This window comes from Lycorma delicatula, chromosome 5 (genome assembly GCF_047948215.1).
Source record: "Lycorma delicatula isolate Av1 chromosome 5, ASM4794821v1, whole genome shotgun sequence".
Taxonomy (NCBI): Eukaryota; Metazoa; Arthropoda; class Insecta; order Hemiptera; family Fulgoridae; genus Lycorma; species Lycorma delicatula.
Window position 1 is genome coordinate 153,677,866 of NC_134459.1, and position 21,162 is coordinate 153,699,027.

The following is a 21,162-nucleotide window of genomic DNA, read 5'->3' on the forward strand; positions in this document are numbered from 1 at the left end:
GCAATCACGTTTATCAGCATGTAGCAAAGCTATAAACTGCATGATTAATTCTTGATACAGCTGTGATGGTCTCCGAAAAATATATAGGCCCGAAAATTCTCCGACGAGATACACCACACAACGCCCCAATTTTTTACGAATGTAATAGATGTTCATGGAACACAATAGGTAGGTTCCCTGTAGGTTCTCTGAAGACAATATTCTGTAGTTTTGACTGAAAAATCCGCAAACATGAAACCAAGCTTCATCGTTGAAAAAAATCCTGTCTAGAACACATATGTCATTTCGAATGAAACTTCTAAACCACCGACAATATTGCATTCGTTTCTCCTTATCTGGTTCTTGGAGCTGATAACTTACGTTAATCCGGTACGTATGTAGTTTTAGAACTTTAGTAATCTTATGAAGAATTCCGTAAATTTGCCCAATATGGTTAAGAAATTTTTCATTTATCATCTGCAGACTGTTGTAAGCCTCAGGAATGATCGACCTGAGATTATACATATCGACCTCATTCATCCTCTGAAGTAATACTTTACTTTAGTTCTGGAGGCTAAACAGACGAGAATGAAGACTGTCGTCAGTTAAAACACTTTGACTGCCGTTACGCTTAAGATCCTGCACATTACCTGTAAAAACGATTAAATAAACGACATATAATGGATTTGTTTGGCACATACCATCTGGAAAAGCATTTAAAAAATGTTCTTGACACTTCGCGTATGATTTCCATTCGCAGTAACTAACAACAATAAAGTCGCGTTGATCTTGCGTAAAAGACATTGCTGCTCGAACTAAACTAACTGCTTGGTGCCAGCCAATTATTTCCCGGAGGCGTGATGTAGCAGTGCTACCATACACTATTCTGTCGCACAAAAATTAATTTGGGTTTTGGACTTTTGCTTAACTGCAGTAATAAGCCCTCATTGGGAGCTTTGCAACGATATGTCATAGGTGGTAATTATTTTCATTGGTTCCAGAGTTATAGCCAAATAAAATTTTAATTAATGAAATATTTGGTTCTTACAAGGGGAAGGCACATCGGTTCGAATTAGACTTCATCTCCTTTTTTTAACTTTTTTTTTTTAATTTAAATATATTGATTTATTAATAATTATTAATCTCTAATTGTAGACAGTATTTATGATGAATAATAATTCAACAGGAATAATAAAATAGAAAATTAATCAGAAAAAAAATTAAGTCAGAAGTTATTAATGAAATAAAATTTTATGTACTTTTCATTTAATAAAAATGTATACATGTAATTTAATAGGCGTACAAGGAAGTCATGATGTGACCACATCAAGTTTTTTTTTTTTAGTTAGTAATAATGTTGCTTAACTTCCTCGGAGCATAAAATATTACCTTTTCCCTGAAATAAAGTTTAAAACTTTTTATTTTTCCTGATAGAAGTACATTTTCATTAGAAAAACAGGATACTTTAATGGTTTGCTTATCCTTTAAAAAGTAATTTTTCTACGGCTGTGTTATAATTTTTTTCATTATGCGGCTGGAACCTGTAACATAATGGTATCATTATGAAAAATTTTCTTCATGTTACAGTTATTCAACCAATCAAAAACCTACTTCTTTTCAACCACTGACCAATTAGAAGCGAGCATTGTTATCAGCTGTCTTTTTACTTTGATTTTAATGAGCTTTAGTAGATATCATGCAGATCTTAATTTGAAAGAACGCTGATAGATAAAAATTTTTATAGTATACTGTATATCCTCTTTTTAATGTGTCTGATTCTGCGAAGTGTTTTTAAAACCAATCTATATTAAAGATAGCAAAAGTATGACTAAAAACCTATTTCCACAGATACGCTTATATATGTCTTACATTTCGCTTAATACTCGTGTCTTACTCGATTAATGTTGATTTTTAACTCAGCGTTCCTGAAAAAAAAAAAAAACACTTGTATCTTCTTGACCTGCATAACCAGATCAAAATTCCTCAACTGTTGAAGCGTCTTACATTTTTCCATAAATTCCTACTCTGGTTCAGTAGTCCTTCTTTTGAATAACAGCTGTTGCAGATGTGTCGTTGGCAGTATTACCAAGAACGATTGTTAAACGGACCTGTTAGCCTTACAAAATGGATGTTTTCCGAATTCCTTTCATTGTTATTTTCTACTAATTTCTTTTTAAATGGCAAGGATCCGGTTATTTAGGTCCATTATAGTGGTGTTGTTACAGTAGATTTTTTTGAAAAACAGTGTATTCTTTCGTTGTAAATCTGCAAACCTAACGTTTTCTCAACCGAAACAAAAAATACGGTATGCAGTTCTTTATAATGGCCATTAATGCAGTCTTTCGAAATTTTTATAATGTACTGAAGGCTGGTGTCGTAACTTACTTAGCACTCGTGCAGTAATGTTTATCATCATAGGATCGTTGCATAATGTATTAAAGATTCATACGTTGCCGATCTCGATTAATGCAGACCCCCAGAAAATACCCCAAGGCCAATCCTACGAACGACAAAATATTGCTAATACAATGGAAATATTTACAGACCAATAGATGTAGTAGTTAGCATGTTAAATTATTTGGTCTCAGGTTCGATTTCTGGCTAAACTTTGGCATTTTTCCAACTTTTTCATTAAAAACGATCATTTCATTGTTTTACCTCATTTTTTCTAGTGAAATACTTGTAAAATCTTGTCATATTATTATTATTATTATTAAATAAAAGTGATACAAATTAAAAAGGACGAATCACGAAAAGCGTGGAACGTATTAAGATTTCTCTTTATTTTTAAAACATATGAGTTGATAATATTATGCAACAAGAAAAACTGACCAAATGTGGGAATCGATAGAAAAATATTTAAAACTTTTTTTGCGCTTTATAATGAAACCCATATTTTGGGAGAACATAATAATATCCTTTAAATATTCCGTAGAAGTTATTCATCACGACAATTTATTAAGCCTAAATGGGGAAAATGCATAATAATTATGTTTTGGCTTGTAAACGGTGTAATATTTATTACATGAATATTATGGAAATTTTCGCATATAAACAACGTAGCTGACCCTAAATGTAAGATAATTTTCAAAATCTGTAATAAACATAGTAAAACATCTTACCTCACATATTTCCGAAAAAGCGCCATTGTACGTATATATTTTTATATAATTTTTTTTTTACGTAATATTTTATTACATAAATAATTTTGAGGAAGAAAACCCATGTATTTATAAAAAAGAAAATCTTCGCACTGAAAATAATTGAAATTATCTTATTTTATTTATACGGTAAGTCTGTTCTAAATAAATAGGATTTCTGAAAAAAAGTTACGTAAATTTAATAAGTTATTTCAGTGTAGGAAAAATACTTAAAAAAACTGTAATTTGTATAAAAGACGCGATTTTTAAGGAAAATTAAATGCATACGCATGGGCTTAAGAGTGATATGCGCATATTCTTCAGTCTTCACCGAGGCAGTACTCGTAATTGCAGGAGTTCCTCCGCTTAAACAACTGGCGGAGATGCGAGTGAGTATAGCATGTGGACAACCTTCTAAAGAAGCATATGAAGAGATGCTGCGTAATTGGCAACATCGTTGGGATGTAGCCAACACGGGACGATGGACACATCGTTTGACACCTTTGATCCGACCATGGATAGAAAGGAAGTTCGGGGACATAAATTACTGGATAACGCAATTTTTTACAGGGCATGGGTCGTTCAGGTCCTATTTATGTGCAAGACTAAGGGTAGATAACAACAACTGTCCTTACTGTGGGGCATATGATTCCCCTGAACATGTAGTATTTGAATGTAACCATTGGACTGAAAGCAGGCAATCCTGTGTAAGACGTATATGGCCATTATCTACGGAGAATGTGATGGATAAAATGCTACTTAACGAGGATAACTTTAATGTGATCTCGTCGTTTATAACCGCAGTTATAAAGAAGAAAGATGAGGAAGCTCGTCAAGAAGAAACCGCTCGCTGATGACGGCTTGTAGGTGGAAATTCCACCTACGAAATAAAAGAGCTAACCGGTGAACTGACCTGCCGTGCCGGACATACAGCCGGCGGGCGGGGAGGCGAGCTAGAGTAAAGGACTCTAGCGCTTCCTCTGGCGCGAGTCAAACTTGATTGTAGATCCGTTCCAGAGGAGTAGGTGGAATATAAAAAAAAAACAAAATTCCAAACACACAAGTCGTTATTTTTAATTTTATAGTAATATGTTCAACCACTCCAAAAATATATTTCCGTTAAACATTGATTAAAGAGAAATCCGCTCTTGTTTTCTTAAAAAAAAAAAATATATATATATATATATATATTAGCAATGCTATATTTATGATTTACTATGTAAACATTTCTTACTGATACTATCCCCTTTTCTAAAAATATTTTTTTTAAACAAACGCAGATATATTTATACATAACAATTACGCCCTAGTATTTTATATTTCTTGATTCAGGGAACCTCAAAAGTTTATGAAAAGAAAAATATCAGGTAAAGAATACATTTTTTTTATCGTTATTGGTCATTCTAAGACAAGGTTTAATCCTTAATTTCTGGTTGGTCTATTCTTCCAATTCTCCTTCAGCTGTGTCTTTATTACTTCTGACCATTTCTTAATAATACAGAATCTCTCGTTTCCTTTCTGGATCCCTTCAGTTTCTCTACCTTCTTCTGAACGTGTACATTTTCAGAATGTACGAGGATGATTTCTTACAGTACCGGTTTCTTCAAGTTGTTGTACTGTCTTAGTCACAGTCGATTTACTAACCGGTTTTCTTTTTAAAATATGTACAAATTCTAAATTAATCACATACCTCTTGTAAAGGCCGTACTCTATTACCGTACCTGTCACCTCATCAAGAGGTCCATCATTCTTTCGATTTCACCTAACGGATGTGTTATTATTTGAAAAACTAAAGGAATAAAAAAAAAATAATAGTGAAGAAAAAGTTTCAGAAGGGAACAAAAATTTGAACCACAATTTAATTCTCCAAATACGTAATGAATATAGTGTCAAGTAAATCTATAGATGTAAGTACGTTGAAGTAAGAACCCGACATGAGAAGTTAATAACTTTTTATTTTATTTATTTTTTGTTTAACCTCCGGGACCACCGTTAGGTATTACTTCAGAGGATGAGATAAATGATTTGTAGCGTGTGTGAAAAATGCCACGCCTGACTGGGATTCGAACCCGGGACCTCCGGATAAAAAAACCGAGACCCTACCACTCGCGACACGGAGGCCGGCTGAAGTTAATAACTTGAATAGTTGTAAAATCTCCTGATTTACTACTCTAAATTTTTAATACATTTTTTAAATTTCAAAATTCATTATATTAAGTAATTTAGGACTGAAAACATTTAACTAAATTTTAAACTTAATATTGATTGTACTAATAGTACAGTAGTAATTTGTAATATATTGGTGTATTTTGATAATTCAAGCGGAAATATGAAATGCGGTGAAAATTCTAACCTGGTCAGCCAGACCATGTTAGTGAAGGAGTGCTAAAATTAATTTTGAAAATGTAGGTTCTCCGAAAAGCATCAACTACGAATGTTAAGAGTAACGTAAGACTCGACGAAGGTATCGAAGGTCAGAAATTAGCTCAAATATATTATGATAATCTTAGCGGAAATAAAACAAAAAATTTTAATCTGGCCAGCCAGACTACGCTGGTGAAGAGTGCTAAAAATATTTTTTAGAATGGAGGGAGGTATTTCGAAACGCGTCAGCTACGAATGTTAGAGTAACAATCCTAAGAAATGTAAAAAATAACACTCAAATTTTTATTGTTATTTTTAATATTATTATTACTACTGTAAGGTCTGTTATTATTAATGTTTGGGTCATTAATTCCAATATTAACTGTTCCCAGTTTGCTAATGGATATAATTTTGAAGGTAATACACAATAAACAGTTACTACAGGACCTTGTACCTCGTTTTATTACTGCTGCGATTTTTCCATTTTTTCAAATATGACTGCTTATAACTCGAAAAAGAAAGCGTTTATCGAGAAACGGGGTTCGCCAATGTTTTACTCGTAAAATTTTACAATTTGTATTTTTTCAATTTTACATTTGTTTAAAATTTATATTGAAATGTTTCGTTTGTAATAGTAATGCAGTATAATAATAGACGTTTTACAAACTATTTAGTATAGTAATGTTTTGTAGCTGATATATTCCCGTAGGATACGACGTATCATTTATGTTATGCAAATTCACATTAACCATGTTCAATGTCAATTAAGCAGTTAGGACATGAATGGACACATTTCTAAAACACATTCATCAACATACAACACAAATAGTTTAATGTGTCAGTTCTGTTATTTCGATAATTCTAAACACTTTAGGTCGAGTTCATCCGTATATCTGTATTTTCTTATTGTTTTAAGTAATTATTATGATATTGACTTAAACTGTATCAGTTTTTAAATATGAAGATTATATTATTACATGCCAACGGCAAAATTATATAGGCTGCTTTTTAGATGATACTAAAACTTACGTTTTTGTTTATTATTAGTTTTTAAACATAATTTTCTAAATATATATATTTTTAACATACTATTAAAATATAAGTTTGTAGGAATAAGGGGTAAATAATATCATCGTCGTCATCTTTCACGAATTAGGCTATTCCGATCTCAAAAATTAACACGAACGACTTGGTGGTCTTCCCCATACTTCTTTCCTTCAGATGATAAAACATTCCTGCTTTATTATTAACGTTGCCCATTCTCTTTAACCCACTTTTGATTGTGTTAAAATGAAACGTTAGGATACACATTTAATTCCTCTCCTTTATATTGTTATTTTACAATCAATCTTCTCTTGTACAATCTTTAAAAGTCCAGACAAATCTTATTTCAGCACTTGAACTCTACTTAATTTTTGATTTTAGGAATCCAGGATTCTCTCCTATACGTCAGTTGTTCCAGATATTATCTTATAAAAAAAATCACACCTGAATCCCTTTCATTATTTGCACTTTTGATTGTGTTGAAATGAAACGTTAGGATACACATTTAATTCCTCTCCTGTATATTGTTATTTTACAATCAATCTTCTCTTGTACAATCTTTAAAAGTCCAGACGAATCTTATTTCAGCACTTGAACTCTACTTAATTTTTGATTTTAGGAATCCAGGATTCTCTCCTATACGTCAGTTGTTCCAGATATTATCTTATAAAAAAAATCACACCTGAATCCCTTTCATTATTTTTTTATTCCATTTCTAAATCTTCTAGAAGAATGTATGTCAACTGTTTCTAGGCGAACTTCAGTTTTCTTTTTATTTCATGATAGTTAATAAAATTTACTTTTATGCAATTCATAGTATTTTGTGGTTGCAATAGATTATGCAGTTGCAGTTATTTTTTATTATTTATAATTTTGTCGCTATGTTATAGTTCAGTTGAAACTGCAGGTACATAAAACAGAGGGCTACCGTTCCAAGCACGTCTTTTTTTTTTGTTAAGAAAAGAGCGGGCATATTATGTTAAGAAGAGAACGATGGAAATCGGTAGCGTAAGAAAAAATGCAATGCCTGACCGGAATTATTCAAACCTGGGACTTCCGCTCGACGCTATCTTCTCAGCCACAACGGAGGTCGGCACGCCATGTTAATTCAAAAAATACCTTTAGATCTATGTTCATCACGCGACTTCAACGTTTCATTTCGATTTCAGATTGCTATAATCTTTTTTTGTTAATCTACGGGACTGCCGTTAGGTACTGCTTCAGAAGATGAGATGAATGACAAGTAGCGTATAAAACTGCCATGCTGACCGGGATTCGAACCCGGGATCTCCGGATGAAAGGCCGAGACGCTACCAGTCGCGCTAAGAAGAACCGGCAGATTGTTATAATCTAATAAAAATCTTGATGCAATAGACGATTCCAATAATGAAAAATTTATTGTTAACCACCGTTGGATATTGGAATGTCCTTCTTCTGCAAAAAAATAAAACGTCATGGGTGTTAATCGAACATTTAATAATTTAGTCACACTCTAGTCATTTAATCGAACTAGCTCGAAATGACTCTATAAATAAATAAGGGTTGTATGAACATTTTGAATCTTTCATATAAATACGAGAAGAAAATTCAACTTTGCAACACAGTTGATAGAAAAAGGACATATTGCCAATGAAATGATAAAATCCAAAAACATAATACATTATACAGCAAGAGAAAAACGTTTAAATATTTAGAAGTGAATAGGACAAGAGATAATTAATGAACAATTAAACATTCAATCCGATGTTATATTGAAAAATATAAAATTATTAAAATAAAATATCAGAAGGATTAGTTTCAAGAAATTATATAACCTTATAACCATTAATTATATATTATAACCATTATTATATAACCAGAAAACCAGCCAGCACTTGCGACTCCATCCTAAAAGAGGAGCTTCTTCCAAACACTAGGTCTCCCGGAAGGCGTATTCCTGTTAGCCCGAAAAGCGCTAGCACCAAAAGGACTGAAACGGAAGCACCAAAAGGGATGGACTGAAACGGAATCACGCCGGGAGTACAAAGATAATATGCGCCTATTCTCCCACGATCAGCCTCAGTCAATTATTTCTCATTGGTCTAACGGACCAGAACGCAAATACCAACTCTGTCCATAAATAAAACATAAAAATCTATAAGCGCCACTAAATAATTAAGGACCCGTCCGATAAACGAAAGACTCACCAGTAAAGGACATTTGTCCAGGCTGTGTGGATTAGTAGGGAGATAATAAACTCCCGCTGTTCTTAGTCCGCTAGCTTCATTCCATTCCAGGAAACTCAATACTGAAACTAGTTTTGAGAATGGAAGTTCCCCCCCTTAACGTGTTGACATTGTATGTTAAAAGTGACAATACTAGAAATAGCAGAAAATAACCCTCGAATTAACACAATTTTTTTTTACGATGACACCAATAAAAGATTTTTTATCAAAAATACTAATAAATATATTTAATTAATTAATATTTTACTTTTACAACAAAATGGTATATAAGTAACCACAAGTAATTTTCACATTTAAAGTATATTCAAAATAGACTTGTAGAAATTAGTTTTAACTTTTGAAATAAAAATGTAATACACATATATTTTTGCATTCCAAACTGTCCTCTCAATCTCGATAATAGTTATTAAAAATTGTTTGTCAATTGTCTTTTTCTTTATTTTTAACAATTTTTTTATTACCATTGAAATCAACGATTTGTATTAAATCTTCTATTTTATCTAAATAGTATCTAATCATCCAGTATGACTATTTCATTGTATCACTATTTTTTATTTATCATTAAAATTGAAAATTTTGATGATTTGATTTGGTTTATCATAATAGTTTAAATTGTCTAGGAATGTTTATTTCTTTTTTTTTTAATTGCAGGGTAGCGCACTAAATGATCCAATATTTGGTTTTGTTAAATAATATTTATTTGAATACAGAAAAGTAAAATACAACATGTTTACTGTGTACCTGGAGATTATGTTCAGCTTATCACATTTTCAGTATGACCATCGTCACGTCTAGCAACACGAACTCCTATGTTGTTAATAACTTGACGACACATATTCTCGGTTATCTCGTTTTACGCTTCAATTTCAATGATCAGCAATCGAGTTCCATCACTGTACGAAGATGTTTGGTTTGCTTGGCATTTCTCCCGCCACCACCCAATTCGGTTGCCCCAAAGCATAACACCGAATGTCTGTGCCACAAACGGCTACTGAGCTTCGAAACAGTTTAGCGACCATTGTCCTACGTGCTCCTAGAGCTTTCCTAACAGGATGGGCGAACTAAGCGGCTCTTGCCGCTTGTGAGTGGTCAATTTTCCCCTCGACCTCTAAGTTCCAGGGTGGCCTGAGTTCTAGTCCCCCCAAGAGCTGGGCAGTCGAACATCATGTTTTACTTCGACTGGACCTCCCCACAGATGCACAGCTGCCAGGTGAAGATGTTTAGAGAAAATCTTTTCCTTTAAAAATTACCAACGAAAACAACCTCACGGATTCAAATTTGTACTGTTTGGGGGGCCAGTTTTGTCCATACGTAAAACGTTAGAAAATCGGTTTGAAATGACATTTGCGTTAAAAATTTCATGCAGAAAGTCTAAAACAACATTAGCTAAGTGCGGTCTGACTCCATTCTGCATGAAACACTCGTTTTTTAATGGAAACCCTTTTGTAAGAAACCGAGGAACAAAGTTATTACCCAGTATGTTTAAATAACTTCACTGTTCAAAAAAGAATGACCCTATTACCTCATGACATGAGATAGCGGCCCGTAACGTAATTCTTGGAGCGTGATGCACATTTCATGAATAGTGCATTGGATTTTCGGAAGCCCAAAAACGGACATTTTGTTTATTAAAAACCCCATCTCGGTGAAAACGTGCCTTATCTGAAAACCAAACATTGTCAACAATACGTCTCAGTTCACAGCCTGTTCAGCGAATGTTATTATTTGATGTTGGTTGCCAACCGTTAAAAGTTAGGCAACACCGTTATTTTATACGGATACAAATGCAAATCTGTTTTTCAAATTCGCTACACAGATCGCTTAGAAATCCCAAGTTGTGCTGCTGCTTTTCTTGTTGATTTGCCCGAAGCTCCTCAGCAACGCTGCTCTGTCTTTGACATTCTGTGGAGAACAAACATCGGCAGGCCGTTCGCGCTTACTCTCAAATACTGAACCATCACTATTATAAATTTTTCGTAAAGTCTAAATATTGTTTTAAATGAGGGCGAACACCGAGTTTGAAAATGTGTACGAAACCGTCTTTGTGTAAGCACCACACTTTTCGTTTCATTAAAAAACCACATATTCTTTACGCGTTGTTCCAACAGTCAGCCTTCCGTTGTCAGCCGTCTTGAAACGATACTCAAACAGCGCGTTCGGAAAGAGAAGAAACTAATATTCTGAATGTTCTCACTTCAGCCAACATAAAATACATTAATATTGTTAATTATAATTAACAATTCTTTTATTGGTTAATGTATTGTTAAAAGGAATTATTGCTAAAACAAATGTTGGATCGTGCGCCGTCTGTGTATAACTTTATAAAAGTTTAATTTTAATTATAAGCATATTATATTAACATTATATTTATTGCAGTAATACAATGTTATGATAAATTTAATTTTATCGCTGAAATCTAACCTACCTTCATATACTTTTAATATAAACAAGATTGGAACTGAAACTTAATTTTGTCTTTGAATTTTATTATAATTCCAAATTTCTTTGATATTCATAAACAAATTTACATTGATTTCATGTTACATAAGCAAAATGATAAACATAGAATTACAATACAATCCCCCCTCTCAATTCAATTCAATACTCAATCAGCATTATTCAGTCTATCCAGCCAACATAAAGTTCAGTAATATTTACACGTATATAATTTATAGAGTTTTAGTTCCTTTGTAATTATGCAAGTATCGGTGAGAAACTTACTTATTTACGAAGAAACTATAGGTTTTTTTCTTTACATAATGTAGGGTTGTCTATATCTTTGGTATTTTTTAATATATAATTTTACACAAGAAAAGATAGTTAATTATATTAAGTAGTTCTATAAATATATGCAATCGTATAAATAGAGGTAACCAAACCGTTGTCTTTTTTTTTTACGCTTCCCCCCCGGGGAGGATCTGCACTTAAGCAACTAATACTCGCCCCAGGGGGTGTCTCTTCGACTCTAACGGGCCTCCCCGCCTACCGGCTGTAAGTCCGGCATGGCAGGTCAGATAGTCAGTTCTAGATCTTTTGCGTCTGTATCCTCTAACCCTTGGCAGCAGGGAGGAGATCCAGCTATGAGCTGTTCCCGGTTCCCCACGCCGTAGGCCGGGTCTTTTTTTCCCGTTGCTATCTGCTCCCTCTCAACCCGCTCGTGGAAGGGGTCCCGGCCTAGCTATGCTGTTCCTGGGGCCCCAACCTTAGGTCGGTGGTGATGCTCCTATTTCTCTTATATGCCAGTTCTTTTAATTTTTTTTCTTCGTCTAGCTGATTCAGTCCAGTCGTTCAGTATAGAAATTTATAATTTTGCATTCATGTATATCTGATACTCGTAAGAAAAAATAGCGATTGTTAACATATTTACTCCATATGTTTTTTATTTATATTTCTTATGATATATTTTGGTACTGTCTCATTTCTTCTTTTTTACAGCTGTGTATCTAGTTAGCGTAAGTACAGCTGATGTTAATAAGATTTCAATAAGATTATTATATTGTTCGCTCTCACGTTCATTACTACATACAATATGTTCGTCATCTCATTTAAAATAAAATATACACAACAATGTTAAACATAAAAATATGATATAATTAAATACGTAAAAAAGTAATCAAAGAAACATTAAACAATCATTTGAACAAGTGAATCAGTGCATTGTATTTAATATATTATATGAATTTCCCCCATGGAATATGATATATGGATATATGTTATTTTATCAGTATTTAGGATAGTGGGTTTGATCGCGGACACTATTCCTCTCATAATTTCGTGAACAATAATAGTGTTATAACAGCAATGAAAGAAAATACCTAACATATTCTTGATATATCACAATTTCTCGTAAAAGTTTGAGGACTAACTACTTCCGAGGAAATCCTATATATGGGAGTTTTTAACTTAAATGTGTAAGTTGGAAGTACTAAATAATTTTTTTACGTTGAGTCCTGTTTTATTAATATGCAACTTTTCGAAAGAGAGAAAACAGAAATGATTTACGGTGTGGAATACACATATGATTCGGACTTCTGAATATATATGTAATTCCTTAATCGATTTTAATGTGCTTGCCTTTATTATATATTAATTAATTACCTTAGTTTATACATAATTATATTCAAAATAAATTTTAGTTATACTAAAAATACATCAAATTTTTCAATAATTGCGCTTATTTTTGAAAATAAATTTTTTATATAATCCTTTTAGAGTAGCCATTTTTTAATACCGATTTTAATTTTTAATTATCTTTAATTGTTTGATGTCACTGAAAATTCGAGGTGCGATAGAAAGATAAAATCTACGGAAAATCTCCAAATGTATGGTTTGGGCGGTTTATGCTACATATTCGCATGTTTTAAGCGTGCGAATATACGAGAATGTACTAGTAGATCTGTTGCTGCCGGCTACTTTTTATACAAAATGTTATAAATCTTATCCAGAAGTACAAGTACCGAAGGGATAAGAAATTTTATTCCTTGAAATTGGATAATTATTTTAAATAATATTTTTCAAAGTAAAAATAAACTACATATTTGAGAATGTTTCATTCATTAGCCCCTAATTAAAGTTTTTAAAAATGATTCTGTTTTCCATAATATTACCCCTAAATATCTGAATAAAGCACAACTCCGTCCTTTTTACTACTGTGCAGAATTTTTATAAGAAAACTTTAATTAAAAAGATTATATTTACTTTGCCGGCTGTAACGAAATTGTTACTTATAATCTTGTTATTAATATTGAATCGTGTTACTATATCAGCTACTGCTATAAAAAGAAAGTGTAGAAAAATTAGACTAGGGGTAAAATTGCGAAAAAATTGTCTATTCCAGTGCTCTCAAGTCCAAAAAATCAATTTTATCAGACGGAAGTTTGAGTATATAAGTTTGCCCATATTTGGTCTTATAATTTTGGACCCAGTTGACCGATTTTCTTCAAACTTTGTAGACAGGTACTATCTTCGAGGAGAACGAGAATATATTAAATTTTTAAAATTGAAAAAGGAAGGGGGTGTTTTTAGCCTGAATAAAATTTCATTTATTAAATTCATTTTTGGTTCGGTTTATAAAGGCTGAAAAACCCAACTAGAAGGTTTTCTGTTATTCAATAAATTTCAATTAAACGTAAAAATAAATTTAACTACATTTGAATCTAAGCTTGTGGCATCACAAAACAGTTCTTAAAATAGTTGATCATTGTCGATTAACCTATAACCAGTGAACTGTTTTATTGCTATCGATTTTGTATCGCAGTCCAATATTCTATTTGCTAAGTGACCGACAAATATTGTTAGACATGTATGGCCACTTTAATAAACAGACTTTCCGCTATTTTGTCACGTAGGTGTTAAATAATGTTAAGGATGGTGTAGCAAATATGTTCTTGAATTATATTACCGAAGTTCTCCCCGAAAACTCTTCAGCTTTGTTCCAAGTATATATAACCACTTTTTTGTTTTTGCTTCCATCTCTAATTTAGTTCTAACTATTAAAGCTCTAATGATTGAATTAGTCAGCAAAATTTAGAAAATACTTCCAGTGGAACTAGAAGCATATTTTATATATTTGTACAAAATTGAGTACAATCAACGGGTAATATTTAGAATTTCCAACGGACCTGGAATTTCTAAAATACTGACTGTTCATTTACCATGTTTTCATTATACTCTTAAACAGTTGATTTATCTACAAATTAATGAATTTTTTTAAGATCCAATGAACTTCATTATCTTTTTATTTTTGTATACGACGTTTGTTCAAAAAAAGACCTAACTTTTTAATCACGCGCCAACGGAGATATTCAATGACATGCGGTTGGCAGCATTGTGTTCCGTATAACCTCCTCTGTAACCACATATTCTTTGATTCTAGATATCTCGTTTATTTTTCGTGCTATTGTCGTTTGAGTGCGACATGTGTTAATAGCGATAAGTTTATAATAAATACTTTCGCATATATTCTTTGACTTTTTATTAATTTATTGGAGTCTTTAGCATTACTCAGAAAGCTGACAAAACATGCGTTCCGAGAAAGACCTACAACTGTGGGTTTTCTGTCTTACGGCTTACACATACATACACACGCAACTTGATTAAAAATATTTACCATTTTATTTAAATGTAATATTTTTCATGTACTTAATTCAATGATTCTAACTAAAGCGCGCGATACCGTGTTTAATTCGCGCGGTGGGGCGGTACTAGCGGCGATGGTTGGCACTAAGTAAACTAATATAATTTCACAACTTATATAGAACAAATTTCACTTGTGCAGTCGGAAGACTGGTGTAGCCGCGATGCTAAACTCACCGGGTACCGACTCAACCGGGCAATCGAGTTCGAGACCCAGCCAAACCGAGGTACTTTTTTTACACATTCATTTATTTAATTCTACCGCTCACTTGTGACGTCACAACTTAGAATACGACTACAGTAGAATTTTTGGGGTGGGGGTACGATTTTTCTAAAATTATTTTGCAAGTATTGTTATTTTTTAATCGTAAATAAATGTACGTAAGAAAAACATGTCCTTAATTAGGCGAAATCTTGTGATACTGTGGGTTACGTTACTCTACATCCTCTCCCCCTTGACCTTATAAGTTGAAAATTTAATGGTATCAATGCCCCGTATATAAAAGTAATCTGACCAAGTTTGGTCTAAATCGGTCCAGTAGTTCTGGAAACTGAACACACTAAAAAAGTCCATCCTGTTTATTGGGTTCCTTAGGTGTTAAAATATCAAAAACATCCTCCAGGCTGAGGGAAATTTTTTGTTAGCCGTAACTCGAAAATAAAGCGTTTCCAGACCTATGTTTTTACTAACTTTTTTTATTATTTTTTACCAGCAGAACTTGTCCTAAAAGCTTCTCTGTTTCTTCGTCGGACACTCCGTAGATATATATTATATTCCTAATGCGTACGTTGCACGCTGTTCAATTGGTGAACAATTATCGACCCCCCTACGGCCCAATGAGATGAGGATGATATATTTGACATGTAAAATGATGTGTAGTCTTGTACAGACTCAGGCAGATCATTCCTATGACAATCCTGAGGCACCATTTACATGTCATGCATATCATCCTCAAATCATTGGCCTTAGGGGGGGGAGTTGCTTATTGTTCACTAGTTGAACAGATTGCAACTTATAGACTAAGAATAATATATATATATATATATATATATATATATATATATATATATATATATATATATATGTGTGTGTGTGTGTGTGTGTGTGTGTGTGATATTTAATCACACTTCTTTCAAACTTACTTGGACATATAATAAATATCTCACGTCCTTATCCTTTATTTTCCTTATTTTTTTACCGTGTTTCTCAATCAAATCAAAATTTTAATAAAAACATTAAATTTCATATTATTAACAAGAATTTTAATCAAAAAGTGTTTTGAAATTTTACAGCTTGAAGAATTAAATAAAAAGTTACTGAGTATGAATTTATAAAAAAAGTAATATAATAAAAGTGTTAAAATACTTCCTGATATAACAAATTAATCAATTTTTCAACATGTTCCTAGCAAATAAGTAGGTATTATTAGATTTCGTATATTTAACTGATGTTATAATGCTGTCTGTGTTTACTGATACGTTTTTTCACTGCTGGAAAAACCAAAAACGTATATTTTTAAGAACAACGGACGATTTCAGACCTAATCCTTTGGGTCAGTAACACTACATCCCAACATAACATAAAAACCACATTTTTAGTTATAACTTCAATACCAGTGAACCGATTTTTATATTTTATTTTTGTACCAAATTACTTGTCATTCAAAGGGCCTTCCATTGAGGCCCTTTGAATGGCAATTAGTTTTCAACCCTTGAAAGTTTAGAAAACATTTAAGGGCGAAATTTCGTGTTGGTAATTTAAAAAATAATCTTCACAGTTATAATTTACATATTATGATTAAAGTGTTTTAAGAAGTAATATCACGTAATTTTATAGTTTTTTTTTTTTTTGGACTGAAATTTAAAAAAGTACTACCCCAATGGTCTTGCACTTACCGAGCGAAGGGGTGGGCGGATTTTAATTTTATTTTCACCAAAATTCATTTTTTTTCGGGTTGTTAATTAATGCAGCGGTGATAGTGGGTTCCACCCCTTTAAAAATAATTTTAAAAAGTTTACCCCCGAGGATAGTATACATGCCTGCAAACAGAAATGCGATGTAACTGATAGCTGTTGAGTAATAAATGTGGTAACGTTTCAAATGATACCTGGTATATAGCAAGCCTTTTAAATATACAAAATAAATTTACTCAGAATAAACTACTTCTTTTTTTAAATACGTAAGTTATTTTCATAACGTGGAATTTTTATTTAATGCCAAAATATTTACAATTGAAATTCTTTAGAAATGATTAATCAAAATAAATACTGTCTTGGAAAAATCCTAAATGTTATATTTTTTAAAATGATGTTATGTTGCAATGTGATGAAGGTTATAAGAATTTAATACAAAACTAGAATAAGTAAAATCCACTTCTGTATGAAATATGAGTTGTAAATATTGGTTCGGACAATAATCACATATAGTTCTAGTTATAAAATGAAATTTAAATAACTTGATTTATATAATAAAGACATATGTATATAGTTTAGTACATTAAAAAGTTCAGGGAATAATTTTTTCAGGGAACTAATCAGACAGATTTTTTTTTGTATGAAAGAACAGACATCAACAACTACAGCCATTAGTCCGGTGGAAATTGATAGCTTATGCAAAGATGCCGTGCCTAACCGGGATTCGAACCCGCGACCTCCGCACGAAATGCTGAATTAGTTAATGAGACAATTATTTAATATTAATTATAACATTTTTCTGGAATATTTAATTAGAATACTTAACTACAAGCAATATAACCTTTTAAATGTATCGATGATTATTTAATCTTCCAATTCTCTCTCTTATTTAAAGATTTTAACACGTATGAATGTTTAATCTGAACAATTATATTTTGAAAATATTGGTTTTTCTTTTTATTTCGACCAACTACGGAACCACGTTTAACACTTTTCTTAACATCCTTATCCTTTCTTTCCTGCCAGTACTTTTTAAATCTCTCACTGTCTTTTTCCCTTATTTTTTCTTTCAGTGCTCTTCTATATTATGGACTTCTTTACAGAAAACACTTTTCCCTGAGATTTCTTTAAATTTCTTTTCCTGATTAATTTCCTTTTTGTAAGTTGAGAATTTTATTCCTGTTTTGTTTAAGTCTTTCTTAACTTTAACATAATATAGCATATTTTTAGTTTTTCATTCCAGATAAAAGAGTAGAATTTTGTTTGGAATTTCATTATAACTCATCCTTACCATTTGGCATATGAAAGAAAGGTTATTGCTTTTCTTGCATTATTTCTATAAATTTCTTTTATTGCATTTTGTGGGAGCGAAGTAAATTATATGTTAATTGTGCCATCTTTTATAGAACGAAATATTTTCCTTCAAAATCTGTTTTTTGTATTTATTTTAAAAAACCAATGTTGATCGTTGTCAAACGTTCTGAAGCGTATAACACTTCTGGACAAATCACTGTTTTCAAGTGTCATAATTTTACATTTGCATTGCATTTTATAATGTTTATTTTATTCTACATGTTTTCGGTTGTAAAATTATATTTTTTAATAATGTATATATTTCTTTTAATATTAAATTTCATAAATAATATAGAATTATTAAATTTTTTATTAAAAAGTTTTTAAATAGTTAATATTAAACCAATTTCATATACAGTACGTATTTTGATTAATAGATAGTAATATTAAAAATGGGTTAGTTGCTTTTATTGTACCATGTGGTATTTTCACTGTGCGATATATTGATATAAGAGTCGTGCTGTTGTTAAAATACGTTCTAGTATTAGAAACTCAGTAGTTTTAGACCCAGAGCTCATTACATGTGAGAAGGAAGGACTGTGTGGGAAGTACCCAATTAGCAACCAGAGAAGTACCTCCCTGACCCACATATCTCAACCCACTACAATTAACACTGTAACAGCAGGTCGTGAGTCACTGTAATCGATTACAACAATATGTATCCCTGAATTATTCTATAATAACACAATATTTTTCTGAGGGTAGAAAGGTTTGGAACTTTTCATTTTATATTAAATTTACTAGTTGATTTTGTTTCTAAATACAATTTAGCGTTATATTTAATAATAACAGATGTGTTGTTATATTGTTATAAGACAATATTATATAAATGAAATTGTAACTCTAGTATACTTTATATTTTTCCATTAACAAAACGTGTTATTCAATCGTATTAGAAATCATCCTTTTGAATCTTTTGAATATAATGGTGTGTGTGTGTGTGTATGTGTGCGCGTGTGTGTGCGCGTGTGTGTGCGCGTGTGTGTGTGTGTGTTTATTTAATAGATAAGTGTTTACTTAATATGGGAGTTCCAAGTTGTCTAAAACAACAAAAAATGTTTTAAAAAAACAACAAATTCTTTTAATATTTTATTACGTTCTTTCGATGAGTCAATAATCATTTTACTGTTATGATATTAATCTCATTTTCTTCTTGTTTTGTGCTAATATTTTAAGCTCAACGTAATTACTAAGTACTGCATCCAGTTACTTTTACCTTGTTTACAGGATCTTACCCTCTATTACAAAATTATTTAAATTTTGATTTCAAGAATTAAGGACATTAGGAATGTATTGCAATATGACTTTATTTTTTTTACAATTTTTGAAACTAATTTCCACCGCATATTCACCACCACTTCTCCGAACATATTCTTCCATATTCACATATTTCCACCACTTCTCCATTCTTTGAACCTAGTCTTCAAAGAAATTTTACCGTGGTTCATCGGAGATCTGGGTATACTCATTGTCCCAGCCCTTTGGATGTTATTATAGCCCGTCAAATTCTTTCCTTTCAATCCTGTTCTTCACCTGGAGGAAAAGCGCGAAGTCTCATGGGCCGAGGTCAGGACTGCAGGGAGGGTGGTTTAACAATTATATTCCAGTGCTGAGAAATACTTGGAGCAAACTTTGGAGCGGTAAGCTTGAGGGGTTTATCGTGAGTGAAACAACCATGACCATCCTTGAGCGTGAGCGCAGCTTCTTGAGAACTTTGACAACTTTAGGGAAGTGATTCCTCGGTATCCTTTTTTCTTTTCTTATTAAACCTCCGGGAATCACCGTCGGGTATTACTTCAGAGGATGAATGTGAATGATATGTACGAGTGTAAATGAATTGTTTTGTACAGTCTCAGGTCGACCATTTCTGAGATATGTGGTTAATTGAAAACCAACCACTAAAGAATACCGGTATCCACGATCTAGTATTCAAAATCCGTTTAAAAGTAACTACCATTACTAGGATTTGAACCTTAGAACTCTCGAATTCGAAATCAGCTGATTTGCGAAGGCGCATTCACTAGACCAACCCGGTGGGTTATTTCTCGGTATCCTACTTCCTTGTAATTTTCTTCATAGTTTACTACAAAATTCACTCTAAAATTTCTGTCATTAGGCCACCAAAAATGCAGGCTGTCGCTCTCTTGAAAACGTCAACAGCTTTCGATAACCTGTGTGATGAATGTTGTACAAAATGTTTTAACGATGCAAAAATAGCTGATAATTATTTAGCATTAAAATTTCAATTACTATTTTTATAAATTTACAATTGTCAGTCCGTAGTTCCTTAACGGCTGGGTGTAGCGAAAAATATCCAAGAATAGAAATGTTTTAAAATACTATTTTCTACCCAAAAATGCCAATAAAGTATGAGGTTTCCGTTTGAAACAATGAAGTTGTCCGCCATGGTGGGAAAAGGACGCAAATTCAAAACGGTAATACTGTATTTTTAATGTTGGAAAAAATCATGGGAAGGTTCTCCATTTAAATTTTCTCATAAATGTATAGTTTCTGAAATCCCAATGGTGGCTATCGTGACCGATCTTCTTGTATATATTTCTCTCTCTCTGTCTCTTAAAAATAAAATATTTATAAATTATTAATTTTAAACGTATGTTAACATATAATAATAAAAGTATATTAAAATTATACCCTTTTCTGTAGAATATTGACATATATACAGCTAAGCTGTATTAATTAAACTGTATCATAATTGTCGTATAACTTGATTTTGTCTTCCCTTCCAACGTTTGTTGATTGTTTGTAATTAACAACAATCCTGACCCTGATGACCTTTTCATATATTATAACCACAGATACACATACTGTGGCTTTATCAACAAATAAGGTAGCTATTTATAGATCCTGCAAAGAAAACACTTTGTCAGTAGGCTGAATATTATTATCTGATTTATTTAGTAATTTGTAATTTGCATTTAAAAATTGATTATAAATTAAAATTGTCCAGGTATATTTATTTATTTTGACGCTAAAGATTAGCTTTTATA

General features: G+C 32.1%; 1 protein-coding gene across 2 annotated transcripts in view; it reads left to right on the forward strand.

The window, feature by feature from the left end:
• The window catches only part of LOC142325503 (1-phosphatidylinositol 4,5-bisphosphate phosphodiesterase epsilon-1-like), a 1,691,101-nt gene that overhangs the window by 443,957 nt on the left and 1,225,982 nt on the right, over window positions 1-21,162 (forward strand). The gene's annotated exons all lie outside the window — the stretch shown is intronic.